At 33.8% G+C, this 14,319-nt stretch overlaps 2 pseudogenes; one reads left to right on the top strand and one right to left on the bottom strand.

Moving 5' to 3' along the window:
- Positions 1-4,068: 4,068 nt before the first annotated feature.
- On the top strand, positions 4,069-7,037 carry LOC120120127 (annotated as a pseudogene).
- Positions 7,038-9,824: 2,787 nt separating this feature from the next.
- Positions 9,825-12,030, bottom strand: LOC120119768 (annotated as a pseudogene).
- Between the last annotated feature and the right edge of the window lie 2,289 nt (positions 12,031-14,319).

Here is a 14,319-nt window from a genome sequence, read left to right as displayed (position 1 = left end):
TCTTTGGGCTTCGACTGAAACAAATTATAGATATTTGGACTGTGGTCTTTGCTAAATCCTAAAGCCTTTGCTACCACCAAGTGCGAACAAGCAGAAGCTACTGAGATTTATACATTTGGAGGAGGATCTAGAAATAAAAAAATGAAGTCTAAAATATTAATACTCTATTCTAAAAAATTTGGGTATGTTGTGGTTATCCTAGGGAGTTGCATACCTCGGCCCATGATCCTCCACCCTAATTTTTTGGACACTTCAAATACTCCTGCGTAAAGCGTTGGGTGTTTACTCCAAATAGTGTTTTTGAAAAAAAATTGTTTTAATTAGATTTTTAGGGTAAAAAGCTAATTGAAACTTAGGTTTTTTTTTTGAAATGAACTCAGTTAGTGTTAAATAACGGTTTTCATGTGTTAAAAATCTAGTATATACACAAGATTTCAGCAAAACTAAGGCATGTAAAGATGGGCTGCGAGGAAGTCGGATAACATTCTAATGAAGCTTGTGATATTATCTTTTACTTTTGAAATATTGGGCTTGATTACTGGCCCAATCTCATATCACCGTACTTATAACCGGCAGCTGCAAGTTTAGTTAGATGAAAGAATAGGGTCATAAATTGCCGTTACCTTGTTTATGAAGTGTTGGTGGAATATTTAATTTCGGTGAAAGGAAATATAGTAATAGAGTAGTTGTAGTAAAAGGGAAGCGTGAGTGGTGGTTTGCTTAGTTCAGCGTCTCATGCACGCACCAGAAAAGCGGCGAACGGCGCGCGGCTTTGCTCTTTCACTTTCGCAACCACTGTTTTCTTCTTTGCCTTAATAAAATAACTCAACGGCGCCGCCTACGTCATTCTTTGAGGATTAAATTTTCAAATTTGATTATAATTACTCCCTGATTTACATTACTATTTAAGGTGGGGTACATGTATTCTTTGAAATTTATATTTCAGTTTAATTATTATTTATTTTATTTTATTTGTGTCTATTCATGTCTAAATATATCGTGTTGTTAATATATGTGTATTCATCATAAAAAATATTTTTAAAATTTTCATTATTTTAAATATATCAAGAAATTTAAAATATATTTTTATTAACAATAAATTTGAAGTAATAAAAATTTAAAAAAATGATCATAACAAATAAATAATAATAATTTTAGTAAAACATAAAAAAAATAATAAATTTAGGCCGACTGCCATTTCACAGGGCTATGGAATAAATTACATATACTTTGCATTTGGTAACTGAGTATCTTTAAATCATTTTCTAAAATACTATTATCATGTTAAATATAATAATAATAATTAAATTTATTCATCATCTTTAAATATTATCATAAAGAATAATCTCTATAGTATATTTTAAAAATATCGGTTAGGTTGCATAAAATTTTGATCCTCTAGTAGTAATGAGTGTATTGTAGTTTGAAGTTTGCAGAGTTCGGTGTCGGTGATCTTAAAACGTAAGTCCTAGTTAATGGCAGTTGGTTTCTGAATGTGGAAATAAGGCTATGTGTTGTGCTTATATGTATGTATATTGGAGAATAATCTATTAATGAAGAATTATACATTTTCTTTTAAAGTCGAAACCAAATCTACTTTAAACATTAAAAGGGAAACTGATCACGTTTAATTGGTCCATTTTACTAGCGGGGCCTTGCACGTGTGGGCTACTCACATTTAATCTGTTGAATGAAATAAATTTCATGCAATTTCAATGGCAGTCAGTCAATAGAAGGGTGATCCACAGAAGAGGTTATTGGTGATTGGATAGGAAAAGATGTAATGTCCCAAATTTTGAAATATTGACTGGAATGTAAATTTTGAAAGTTTGGGGACTGAAGTGTAAAGTTGTAAAAGTTTAAGGACTAGAAATGTAAATTTTCAGAAGTTATATTTTGGGTTTGTAAATAAGTAGTTCAGCCGAAGAAATTTATTTTAGTGGGTTTCGGAATTTTTATTTTGAGTTTGCATAAAAGTTTATTAACGGACAAATATCGATAGGATATTCGGATACTAGGATCGAATCAAGAGTCCACAAAAATTTTAAGGAAGGTATTTCTGAGATATAAAAATTATAAGAATATTTTTAATTAGTGGAATTTAAGTTGAATTGGTGGAATTAGGTGAAAATTGCACTATAAAGTGGAATAGTGCAATTTAGTGACTAAAATAAAATTTTAGAAAATTGAATGGTCAAAAAGGAAAATTGAAAGATGATATTTTTATGGATATTTAAGAATATTAAAATGGAAATTAAGGACTGACATTGAATTAAATAATTGGATTCATTAAGGGCAATTTTGATTTTTGGCCCAAAATGAATAAAAAAAATCATTTTTAATTATATTTTAAAGGTGAAAGTGAGATTTTTTGCCAGGAAAACTCACGAAATCTTCCTTCTTCTTCAGCAACTGGTCAAACTCCATAATAGGTAAGTGAGTTTTTATTTTATTTCATTTTGGGTCCATTTTATTAAGATTTAGGACTAGGATGTGAAATAGGAAATTGTTCTATCCTATTTTCTCTATAAGAAAATATAATTATTTCTTGGTTTCATGCTTAAATGTGTAAACGGATATTTATGCTGGATGAAGGGGAAGTTGATTTTGATTGAATTAAGGTCGAATATGGATCTTAGGAATGTTGTGGTCAATCTTTATTTTATAGTTTTGTGATATCTAGCATTTATTTGGTGATGGAAATGAAATTTAAGTAAATATTAAGGGACTTGAAGGGTTATTTTATTGAAGTTTAAGTTAGTTTCGTTTTGGTGATAGGATTTGTATCGAATAAGCATTTAGGATAATTTTGTTTTAGAATTTTGTACGAATTTGAGTTTATTTTATTAGTTAAAGTACTAATTCGTATTCGAAATTATATATGTCGGAAAATCGACATCGTGTAGACCACGATAAAAAACCAATACAAAGTAAATTAAAGGAAAAGGATTAGGTTCGAGAGTACAACAAAAATAGCATTAAAACGTAGTGAGACAACAAGTGAGTGTAACCAACTTTTTAACGAGATAATACGACGATGACTTGCGATGAGTCAACTTCGATCGTTTTTATTTAAAAGGTTTTTTTTAAAATAGTAATTGAGCATAGATTTTATCAAATTGTTTTATTTTATAGTGTATAACTATTTTTTTTATGAATTGCCCAACATAGCGTTTACGAGATTTTATTCAAAATGAATATATGATTAAATTACATGCAAAATAGTATATGATTTTTAGTGAGCCAATTGTATGTAAGTGAGAGTTAATGGTTCAATTGGCATGCCAAGAGGTGGAGTGAACAAGTACAAGCTTACGAGATGCACCAATATAGATTGCTCATAAGACTCGTGTGCCTTAGTGGTACCGAGGTGGAGTAATCTGGTACAATCTATAGGATATTTTATATGTTACATAATACGACATTGTTACTCATATGACTCGTGTATCATTATGATACATGAGGTGGAGTAACCTAATATAGTTTATAGTGGACCCTCACTCATATGACTCATGTACCATATTTTCATGACACAGTGGGCAACAATACGAATTAAAAATAGAAAAGTATTGATTTGATACATAGTTTAAAGTAAAGGATTTTAATAATTGTTTTTATTTTATTTTATGCATGATTTATTTAAATAATTATATATAATTTTTTTTATTTTATTTGTTATTTATGTCATAAGTTGCCTTATTAAGTAGAATACTTAGCGTGTGATTGGTTCACACGTAGGGAAACTGACGTCAGTAAAGTAGGGAGCTAGGCAGGACATCCTACATTTTGATAGATCAATTCAGACATCCAGAATCAATATGACATATTTATGATGCTTTTGATATTCATAGTTGGCATGTCTATATTTTTATTTTGATGCGTTGATTTATCTGAACTCTTTTTTGACCATATGATAAAAGAATAGTATTTTAAATATTTTATACTATAATTTTAAATGCAATTACTTATTTTAATGTCATTTTTAAATAAAACAAAGTTTTATCGATTTTCGAACAGTATATGTTTTATACGATTGTTGTGACACTTCTACCTCGTATACGGGGCAATATGTGGGATAGAGGTGTTACATAAGATGTTTGTCCCACGTGGGGTTCGCACGTGTCGACTACTGCTTCTAATGTATATCTATATGTTTGCTTCACGCAAGCAGCATAAATTTTCCATAATACTAATAAAAAGCTTTGAAGCAAAATATGGTTAGCATATATTAAGTCCATCTTACTATACTTCCTATGGAAAATAAATCTCAAAGATGATATTACACCCACATTAATTAGAATCTTTCATCTTTATTGAATATAAATTCTTCCATTTAATTACATATTAACTCCAAATATTTATAACCTTTACATCTTGATTAAATTAACAAATAGATGGCAATAAATCTTAAAAAAAGTGTCATCCATTCAGTTTTATATGAGTTTGATATATTATGCATGTAAATTGATACATTGACAAATATGAACTCTTTCCTGAAATCAAGCAAAAGCCATTGAAAATGTCACACACACACACATATATAGGTTTGTATTTAATATCAAATTGTATAATATATGTATTTTTCATCACATACAAGGAAATCTATGTATATAAGGGATGGGAGTCCCCATCTTTTCTTTATGCATATTTTTGAGCTTTCAACATTTTTCAACTCTCTGAGAAGACTCATATATGATATGATATGATATATCGCTCTTAGTTTATCTTGTTCTTCTGGAAAACATAGATAATATCTGCAAAGAAAGCAAGATATTAGAGATCGACCTAACCCGAGAGACATGATGATGCAGCGAATAACGGAGGCACGGGGCCTTGCGGCGCCTGCAATTCCTTCGGAGGAAATGCGTGAAAGGGTGCATATTCGCACCATATTTTAGCTCAGACCAAGGCACGGCTCACTTTGCGGCGGTGCACAAGGTTTTCGGTGCCAGCAATGCTTCCAAGATGCTGCAGGGAATACCGGATCACAAGCGCCTAGATGCGGTTGTTACACTCTGTTAGAGGCTTTGGCCAGGGTTCGAGACCCCATTTACGGCAGCGTCGGCCATATCTTTAACCCAACAACAGGTCACCCCTGCAATTCTCTCCTCTCTTTTTCCCCTCTTCTTATCTAATTATTTCTCTGGGAAAATTTGATAAGAGATGATAAAATATCTTTCTGCTTTTAGCGTTAGATCTTGTTATGTATTTCTCTTCCATTTTCATTTTTCTCTTTTTGGCTTGAGAGTTCCATTGAATCAAGCAGGCAGCATGAGCCATGAAACTAAATTAATATCAAGTTGAGTAAAATCTTGTACCCAGAAACAGGTTAAATTATGGTTTCAATACAGTATAATGGTCGTATGGTAACATTTTCTAAGTCAACGTGATACCCTAACCACATCCGCGATATAAAATCATAATAATTCAATTAGTATAAAACCAGCTCTTTCATATCTCAGGCTAAATTAATATAAAGTTAAGGATTTTAATGCAAACGTGTATCTTGGATGGTGGTGTAGCTCATTCGGTAAAACTTAGGCAGGGCAGCTGAATACAATATTATTGTATAAGCAAACAATGTAGTTAGTCAAGGTTGATGCATTTGTAACTTATTGAACACCTAAGAAATGTCTACAACCCAACTTAAAATCTGCAATTTCCCGGTAAAAGTCCTTGCCTGAGTACGATTAACTTGGCTTCTGTGATACTTGAACGTTAAATTTAATGAGCATGTATATTTTATTACCCAACCCAAGGTATTGTTTACTCTACTATAGTTCCCCCCCCCCCCAACTGAAATAGCACAGAAGTCCTACAATTAACTACGGTTGACACAGAGCCAAGTGAATGACAAAGTGGTCTGGCTGCTGGCCGGAGCCAGCAAGCAAGTATACAAAGTCGAGAATATTCAATAGTATGGGTTTGACTTTGTTGGTGCTTTGTCTTGCCATTTTTATTTTATACATGTTTGTACAGTGTAAAATGGAGTTATCTTAAGTAGCGCCTTTGAAGTAAGTAACTATAAGGTTTATTTCCCCATTAAAAAACTATTAGTCTTATCTTTACTAGATTGAATTTCTCTTGCATTAAGGTTATGGGTCCTACCATGTGTAGCGTAATGCATAGTCAACTTCCTTCACCCATTATAATATATATGTATAATACAGTATCTTATTATGGGATAAAAGATTACAGAGAATGACTTCTTGTTGAATCTTTATTTTTGAAAGTAGTTGGATGGAAAATTTGAGCTACTTTGAATTCTCCGAAGAGATACAATCTTTGCGATAATTTCTTTTTTCATAATTTAACCATTAAATTAATATTTCTTTATTCACTCGTTTCCACTCTTTTATGATTTAGGGATAATGATATAAGAAGTTAATTTATTCATACAAGTTAAATAGTTAATTTAATAAGCGAGGTAGGATGCCACTTAAGGAGAAGGCTTGAATCCGATCTGATACGTTAACATTAAAATTCTTTAATTTCTTTTATTGTATAATATATGTTTTGCATTATATTATAAGGTTCATTTTGACTCGTGCCTGCTGTTTGCTGAGAAAATTTTGTTTAGTATTGCGTTATCTTAATTTCAAACCGGATCCTACGTTCCACTGTCGGCATCCTTGGTCTCTCTCGGTGTATAAGTAACTCGTGGTATTGGGTTAATAAATAGAGTTCTAATTTTATGCAACGCAATGATTGTACGTAGGTTGTAAATTTACAAGCAGAGTTAGCGCATATTCAGGCCATATTTCTACACTGCGACGTCTGTTGCCGCAATCGGAAGCCCTTCTGCCCTTCGCCGACAACGCCCCATCTTCATCAGGGATCGAAAATTGGTTCAGAACCACAACATCTCCATGGAGCTCTCCAATTTTCCAATTCCTTGTGTTCAAGAATGGAAAACCACGAGCTTCAAGCGTTGGCCCGGGAGTTCGTCTCCGTATATCTTCCCAGAGTTTGATTCCACCTTCCAATTCTAGCTAGAACTTTTTATCCTTGGTATCAGCCTAACCTTTTTCATTATGTTGTCCAGATTAGCACTTTCGTTCTAGTATCTAATGAATCGTACCCTTTTTTTTACTACCTATTATCATATGATTCCGATCCGATGCCGGCAGCACTGACTCCTGTTTTTATAGCTTTTTCGAGAATCCCATATGCTCAGGAACGTTACCTACTATAACAAGTTCGTTGAAGCCGCGCGTGCAATATTCATATTATAAGATACTGACAAGTAATCTTAGGGTTATGCATAGAGATATCAACGGATCAGGTATTTGGACAATTTGACATGAAAAAATAAATACCCTTCACCCAAACTCAACCCGAAATATTTCCTCTACCTGAATCTGATCCAACCCGATCTAATTAAAAAAAAGACCTTATTGAATCGGATCAAATCAGAATCTATTTATTTCGAGTTAAATTACATGCCCTAAAATTTAGTGTCCGTCCAACTTTTTGGAAAATGGAAACTAGATTCTGAGCAATCCAATCCTGACTAAAATTGCAGTTTACCTCGATGAAAGGAAGAATACAACCAAAATAGTGTAGGAAGAAGTAATTAAGTCCAACTCCAGAGCAGAAACAAATCCATTTCATACAGGATGATGGATCCTGCAGCATAGATTGACATTTCAAAACATAGACAAACATGACCACAAGGGGAAGAAACTACCAGTCAGAATTTTCTCTTCTTCAATCCATCTGATACAATTGGGTATTAGAAAGGGTTAATATGACATGGAATAATTCTACGCACCAAAAGATACCACATCATTAGAAATGAATTAATTTAGTTTTAAATATGGTTCATTCAAAGCTTCACCACCAAACTGTAGACCTAACTAAATACAATAATTTTGTTTGGTCAATAGCTTTAGGCTTCCCAAACTTTCTACACAGGTGTATAATCAGAACTGAAATCAATGTTTTAAGCTTTACGTGACCAATTTCTCTTCCTTCCATTATATTTAGCTTATTTTAAGCACTTAAAGAATAAAGCATCATATCTACAATGGGTAATTTACTCAGTTTGATAACCACAGCTTAAAAGATATAATTTCTGGTAAATTTCAATTGTTTATGTGCACAAAACCATTAAGGACATTAGCAACAGTGGACACCTTTGGCATATAACCAAATATTCATACAGTAAAGGCTCAATTTGGCTGGAACATAACAAAGAAAGAAAGAAAATGTGCAATTACACATCCTTCGGATAAATTTCAACCTGAACCGACAAGTATTTATCAAAATAGGGTTGGCAACATGTATTGACAGCAATACAAACCCACAATTATAAACTGTCCTTGTGACTCATTGAATATATTTTGATACTTTCAGTATAAAAATGTTGAATATTAAGCATTCAACCATATCCCAAGATAGGTAATCATTCTTGCATGTAAAAGTTTAACCATGGAGAAGTATTGTCATACCATTCAAAAGACACGACAAGAGACACAAGTACAGATCAACTATAAACTCATATATAAGCAGGTCAATCCTGGTTTATTTCCTCTCATACTCAGGGATCAGCTGGAATGCCTTGATCTTGACATCTTGTTAGAAACAGTAAAACTATATCATGAGAAGCAACCACCAATCATTATATTATTACTAAGGAAAAGAAAGGAGGGGGACCAGACAGTAAATTATAATTCATCAAAAGAGACACGATCTTGAATACGCCATAAAACCCATGCAGACACCAGGAAAGAACTTAGCATGGTGACAAATTGAGAAACAAAAAAGAATTAAAAAAAAAAATTATTGCAATTCCTACATTGACTCATTGAGTACAAAACCATGTATCAGAGGGCAACATAACAAGAAGCCAGAACTTTCCCCCAAATTTATATTTGAAAAATTAAAAAGGATTTATTGGGATCCCTACAGACACAATCTTGAATATACCTGAAACCCATGCAGACGGTAGACATTGGGATGCAAGCAAGTCTTGAACATTTTAAAAGCAGACACCAGAAATAAGTCAATAAACTGAATGGTAACAAATTGAGAAACAATAAGCATTAAGAAAAGATTAATCGCAATTCCTACACTAACTCATTGAATAGAACCGTGTATCACAGGGCGGCATAAAAGGAAGCCAGAACTTTCCTCCAAAATTTATATTTGAAAATTAAAAAAGGATATATTGGGACCCCTACAGACTCATCCAGTACAACGATGTAGCAGAGAACAACCTGAAAAAGTAGCCAGAACTTTCCTCTAAACGTATACTTGAAAATTTGAAAACAAAAAACTATATAATTAGTCGTTAAAACAAAGGGATTTGAAGACTGACTTTGAGGAAGTAAGAATACCGGAGTCATGATAATACACTAGCAAGCTGGACAAACCAACTATTAGGTTCCTCATATCATGTGAAGTAAACAAGAAACATAAAAATAGTCATGCAACAATAGAGCAATGTAAAGAAAAAACTAACGATAATAATAACTACACTGAGAAAAGAACAAGGTATACATACTGGCTTAGTTGAATAAAGTTCCTTGATTGAACTTCATCTCAAGCTCTCCAAGCAATGGCGCCGCAAAATAGAATGATTGAATGCATGATGAACCTAGAAAACACACAAATGAAGGTAGGATAAAAAGGAACATACAGATTAAATTAAGAAGCCCCTAGAAACCATCCAGATAATTTGACCAATAATACAAGGGAATCATTACAAACACCAGCTTGATCAGACCAATAATACAAGGCACCTTCATGTCATAATGAGAGTCACAGGAAAGATTAGACATATAGTACAATTATGAACATAAGAAACCAAAACAAAGGGCAAAAAAAAGTCACTGGTGCCCATTTAAGAGAACCAGGCTAAAAATCATGTATGTCAACATGGTTAACAAATATAAATAAGGTATGTGCAGATTAGCCCAAGTGGCTATAATTTACAGAAATCACACACAACAAAGACACCTAAAGCATGTGATAATAAGCTCCAATTTTCAGTATACATAAATCTACAATCCAATTCCAGCAGGGAGAAGGGATGAAGGGAACAATATATTCATGATCGTGTTAGAGTGGATTAAACCTAGCTCTTGAGGGTTCTACACAATCTCCCCATGTTGAAATCCACTGTCACCACAATCTGTACTGGAATCTAAACCACATGGAGAATCATACCATTTAGGATTTTCATGGTAGAAACCATCAACCTGAATGCCAACAAGACCTACATCTGTCACTATACCATCATCATGTCTCATGGACTTGGTTAGTTTAGTATCCTCACAGCCAAGAATGCTCTTCTCATCAAAATCACTACATTTCAACACTTATCTGTCTTACAGGGCTCACTTATCAGATCTTTCTCACTCCTACTACAATCTGCCCTCATTTGGTCCCAAGGAACAACATCACCAAGTGTCCTTCCAAAACTGTCTTCATCATCTTCAATCATTCCTCCTTTCCATCTCCGCATAGCCGATCATGGTGGTGATCACTCCAGTGAGCTAAATCATTCTCCCCTACCAACATGTCATTTGAATGAGGTTTGTCTGAAAGTAATCCAATTGACTTTTGACTTCCTTCTCCTATACTTCTAACTTTACTCAAAACATCAAACAGTTCCCTAGATACCAAACCCAGTAACTGATGAGGATATTATCAATTCTCCCCTCCAACAACCCAATTTCAGCTCTCAGCTCTTGCACCTGCTGCAGAACAGCTAGCCGCAACTCTCCTCCTTCCTTTCCAGCCAATCCAAACCCCTCACTATCAAAAAACTCACTTGCCCCATAAACCATATCTTGATCCATCAAAACCCTCCCTTATGCCCAACAACACGGTGCATAATCCTTGCATTTCCATCCAGGCCCTGGCTCATGCCCAGAATGCACTGCATACAACTTAAACACTGCCATCCCTTCTTCTTGATATACAAATGTCTTATCTTTTCGTTATAATTGGAAATTGGCACTATGGCCCTAATTCTAAATCCACACCCACATCTCTTGGATGCATATGGTTCTCTCTTCAAATCCTCGACTTCTTAGCTGCAGGCTTCCCAGCTCTATGACAAGCATAATCCTTAACCTCAGCCATAAAAGGTTTATACCTAATATATTTCTGCCTGATACAGAGCACAACCTTATGCTTTACAGCCAGTTGCCGCAGCTTATGAGACCTCCTTTGCAGGCACGTCTAAAGACTCCGTGTACTCGAAACGGCGCCGTTTACTCTTGGAAGAAGACCCAGATGAAGCATTGCATACATGGCAAGCGGCAACACAAACCCTAATGTAACTCTCGGGAATTCCATAGAACTTAGCACCTACAGTCCACACTTGCTTGATTCTCTCAATTGTTTCTTTAAGCCCTAAATGTTTTAAATCGGCGTCGCAATGGGAATTCATAATGATTTCTTGCCATTGACTCACATGGGAAACGAATTGATTAGAATTGCTTTTGAAGCAAAGGAATTCGTTACCGGAACTAGGGTCCACATGCGCGATGAGCTTGTCTTGGATCCGCTTCCAAGCGGTGAGGTAAGCAGTGTCCTCGTTACGGTCCTTCCAAACGGAGCGCCACGATTTGAGAAGGAGCGGGGCGTGGCGGCACGGATCTCATTTGGAGTGGCTAAACGCTGTTCAGTGATGCAGCGGATCATGAGGGAATGGGAGTCGGCGTTGAAGGTGTAGACTGAGAGGAGATGTGAGGCTCGGGATTAATGTAGCCCATGGGCTGATTCGTAGTTGATAGGATGGCGGAGGAAGGAGGGGACAGTAGTGGCGTCGTCGTGGTTATCTGAATCGGAAGCAGAGGGGGAATCGGCGGAGGAAGAGGAGCGGAAGAGGAGGATTTCGGGGAGTGAAAAGGGTGGGTCAGGTTGGGGATGGAGGATCTGGGCAGGCGGTGGGTCAAGATCATGTGTGAGAGAAGAGATGGCCTTCGGTTTTTTGGGGATTCATAGGCAGACGATGAAGCAAATGAGAGGGGAGTTTCCCAGAATCTATTTTTTTTAATCTATGCTTTGTTCAACTTCTGTCTGACATTTTTGCAACCCCACAAACACAAATACTTGTAAAAATCTCTACATATTGTTTTCAAAGTTTCGAATTTTGATTCGAATGATTTTTTTATTTGATCCGATTTAAAAAAACTTTATTCAAAATGATCTGATTTGCAATTTAATAAATTTTATGCGACTTAAAAAGATTTAAATTTGAATTGAATACTTTAATTTTATATGATATATGTATATTACACACAAAAATATGAAGAATATATGTGTATTATATATGTTTATATAAAATAGTTTAAATTAAATCAAATAAAATCATAATATTATAAATATTTATAATTAAATTTAATATAAACTTAAATAATTCAACTCGATTTTAATTTTATGAACTTAATTCAATTTAAAAAAATATAAAATAAAATTTAAATGAAAAAATAAACTCTTCAACTCACCATTTTTTTTTTACTAAATAGATCTAACGTTGACACAGAATCTAAAACTTGCTATAAAAAAAGGCAGCTGTATGTGTTTATTACCTAATAGTATTTTATGTTATGTTGGCGGATAAGATCCAACATGATGGTTTAATTAATGGCCAATAAGACATAATCAGGCCCAAATTCGAACTATATGACCATTTGGCTTAATTGGGCCTTGTACCCGACCCAAACCCAAACCCGAAACGGAAATTTCATTTTCTTGTTGGCAAAGCTAAAACAAAATCTGCCGTATAAAAAAGCTGTCTCTAAAATTCATTTCCCAGTCTTTTTTATTTTCTTTGATCGTTCTTTCTTGCTTGCAAAAATAACCGAACTGGTAGTTTTCTGAGTCAACTAGGAAAGCAACTCATATGTGGAGGTAAATACTGGAGTCTAGTAGGGTGAGTTGGTTTCAGAAATCATACCAGTCCGTGTCGTTCTTTTTCTTTCTTTAGCGTTTTACCTTTCACCTGTAAGCTTAAAGAAACAAACCCCAAGCAAAGCAAGAAAGAAAGATCAAAGAGATGGCCTTCAGTTTTATGGGGATCCATGTGGAGAAGATGAAGCTGAGGAGAGGGGAGGGGAGTTTTCCAGTACCATTTTTTGTATAAATTGTTCAGCTTCTATCTGACAATTTTTGCAACTCTCCGCAAAGAAATACTTGTAACTATAGTAACCCAGTTCACTTCATTTCTCTACAGATTGTTTTCGAAGTTTGATTATTATTTTCTTATTACAATGCATCAACCTATCATTGTTCGATTTATTCAATGTTGATGTGTAGCTTTCATCTGTGTGTCTGTCGATGCAGCAGTGTGTTTGCTATGGTAAGTCTTTAAATGAAAATGCATAAATTGAACTTGATAAATACTTTGGAATTTATTTTTCTATCTATAAATCATAAGTCTCATGGTACAAAGTCCATGAAGGTATGAAAGATAAGGTTAGAATGACTAAGTGTTACGTGAGTGGTAATTTGCAATGATGATTTAGATCATGATATGGATATATTTTAATATTTGTATTGGGTGAAACTTTTGGTAAATTTGATACTTTCATGTAGGATTGAAATGTCATCAATCATGAGATATACTATATATGATTTGAATAAAATTTGATTGAATTTTTATGTAAAAAGAATAATTAGATTTAAGCATGTTTAGAAGCTAAATTGATTATTTTAATGGATTGATGTCAATATTAAATAGATGATATTGATACCAAATCAATAGGAGATACTAATATCATCGTGATGAACATCAATATTTTAAGTTAAATTAGATTTCAGTATAATTTTTATTGATATTCAAATTTAGTATCGTCACTACGTTTATGGTATCGTTACCAAACCTTAATATTAATACTAAATCGAGACTTAATGCTCTTTTAATTCAAATATATTAATACCAATGTTTGAAATGTCGATGTTATATAAATAAATATTGATGATGATCTTTTAGATGATGATATTGGTCGGAAAAGATAATCTAGTCCCAAATTTAAAATTCTTCATGTATTGTACGAATCAAGTTACCTCAGTGGTTAAAGGGATAATTATTATCCCTAACAATTTCGAGTTCGAATACTAATGACTTCAAAATTTGAATAGTCATTATCAAATAGTTGAGAGTATCTAAGATATATGATGTCATATGTAATCACTTTGATTTTATGAAAAATAATTGAGGATCATTTTGACATAATCGAACATAAATTAAAAATATATGACCTTTTGGGTTATATGAGCCTAGTAACCAAACCCAAACCCGGAACTGGAACTTATTTTTCTTGTTGGCAAAGTTAAAATTAGGGGTGCTAAATAAATTGA

Source organism: Hibiscus syriacus, unplaced genomic scaffold (assembly GCF_006381635.1).
Source record: "Hibiscus syriacus cultivar Baekdansim isolate YM2019G1 unplaced genomic scaffold, ASM638163v2 tig00110332_pilon, whole genome shotgun sequence".
Taxonomy (NCBI): domain Eukaryota; kingdom Viridiplantae; phylum Streptophyta; class Magnoliopsida; order Malvales; family Malvaceae; genus Hibiscus; species Hibiscus syriacus.
This window is presented reverse-complemented; position numbering and strand designations above follow the sequence as displayed.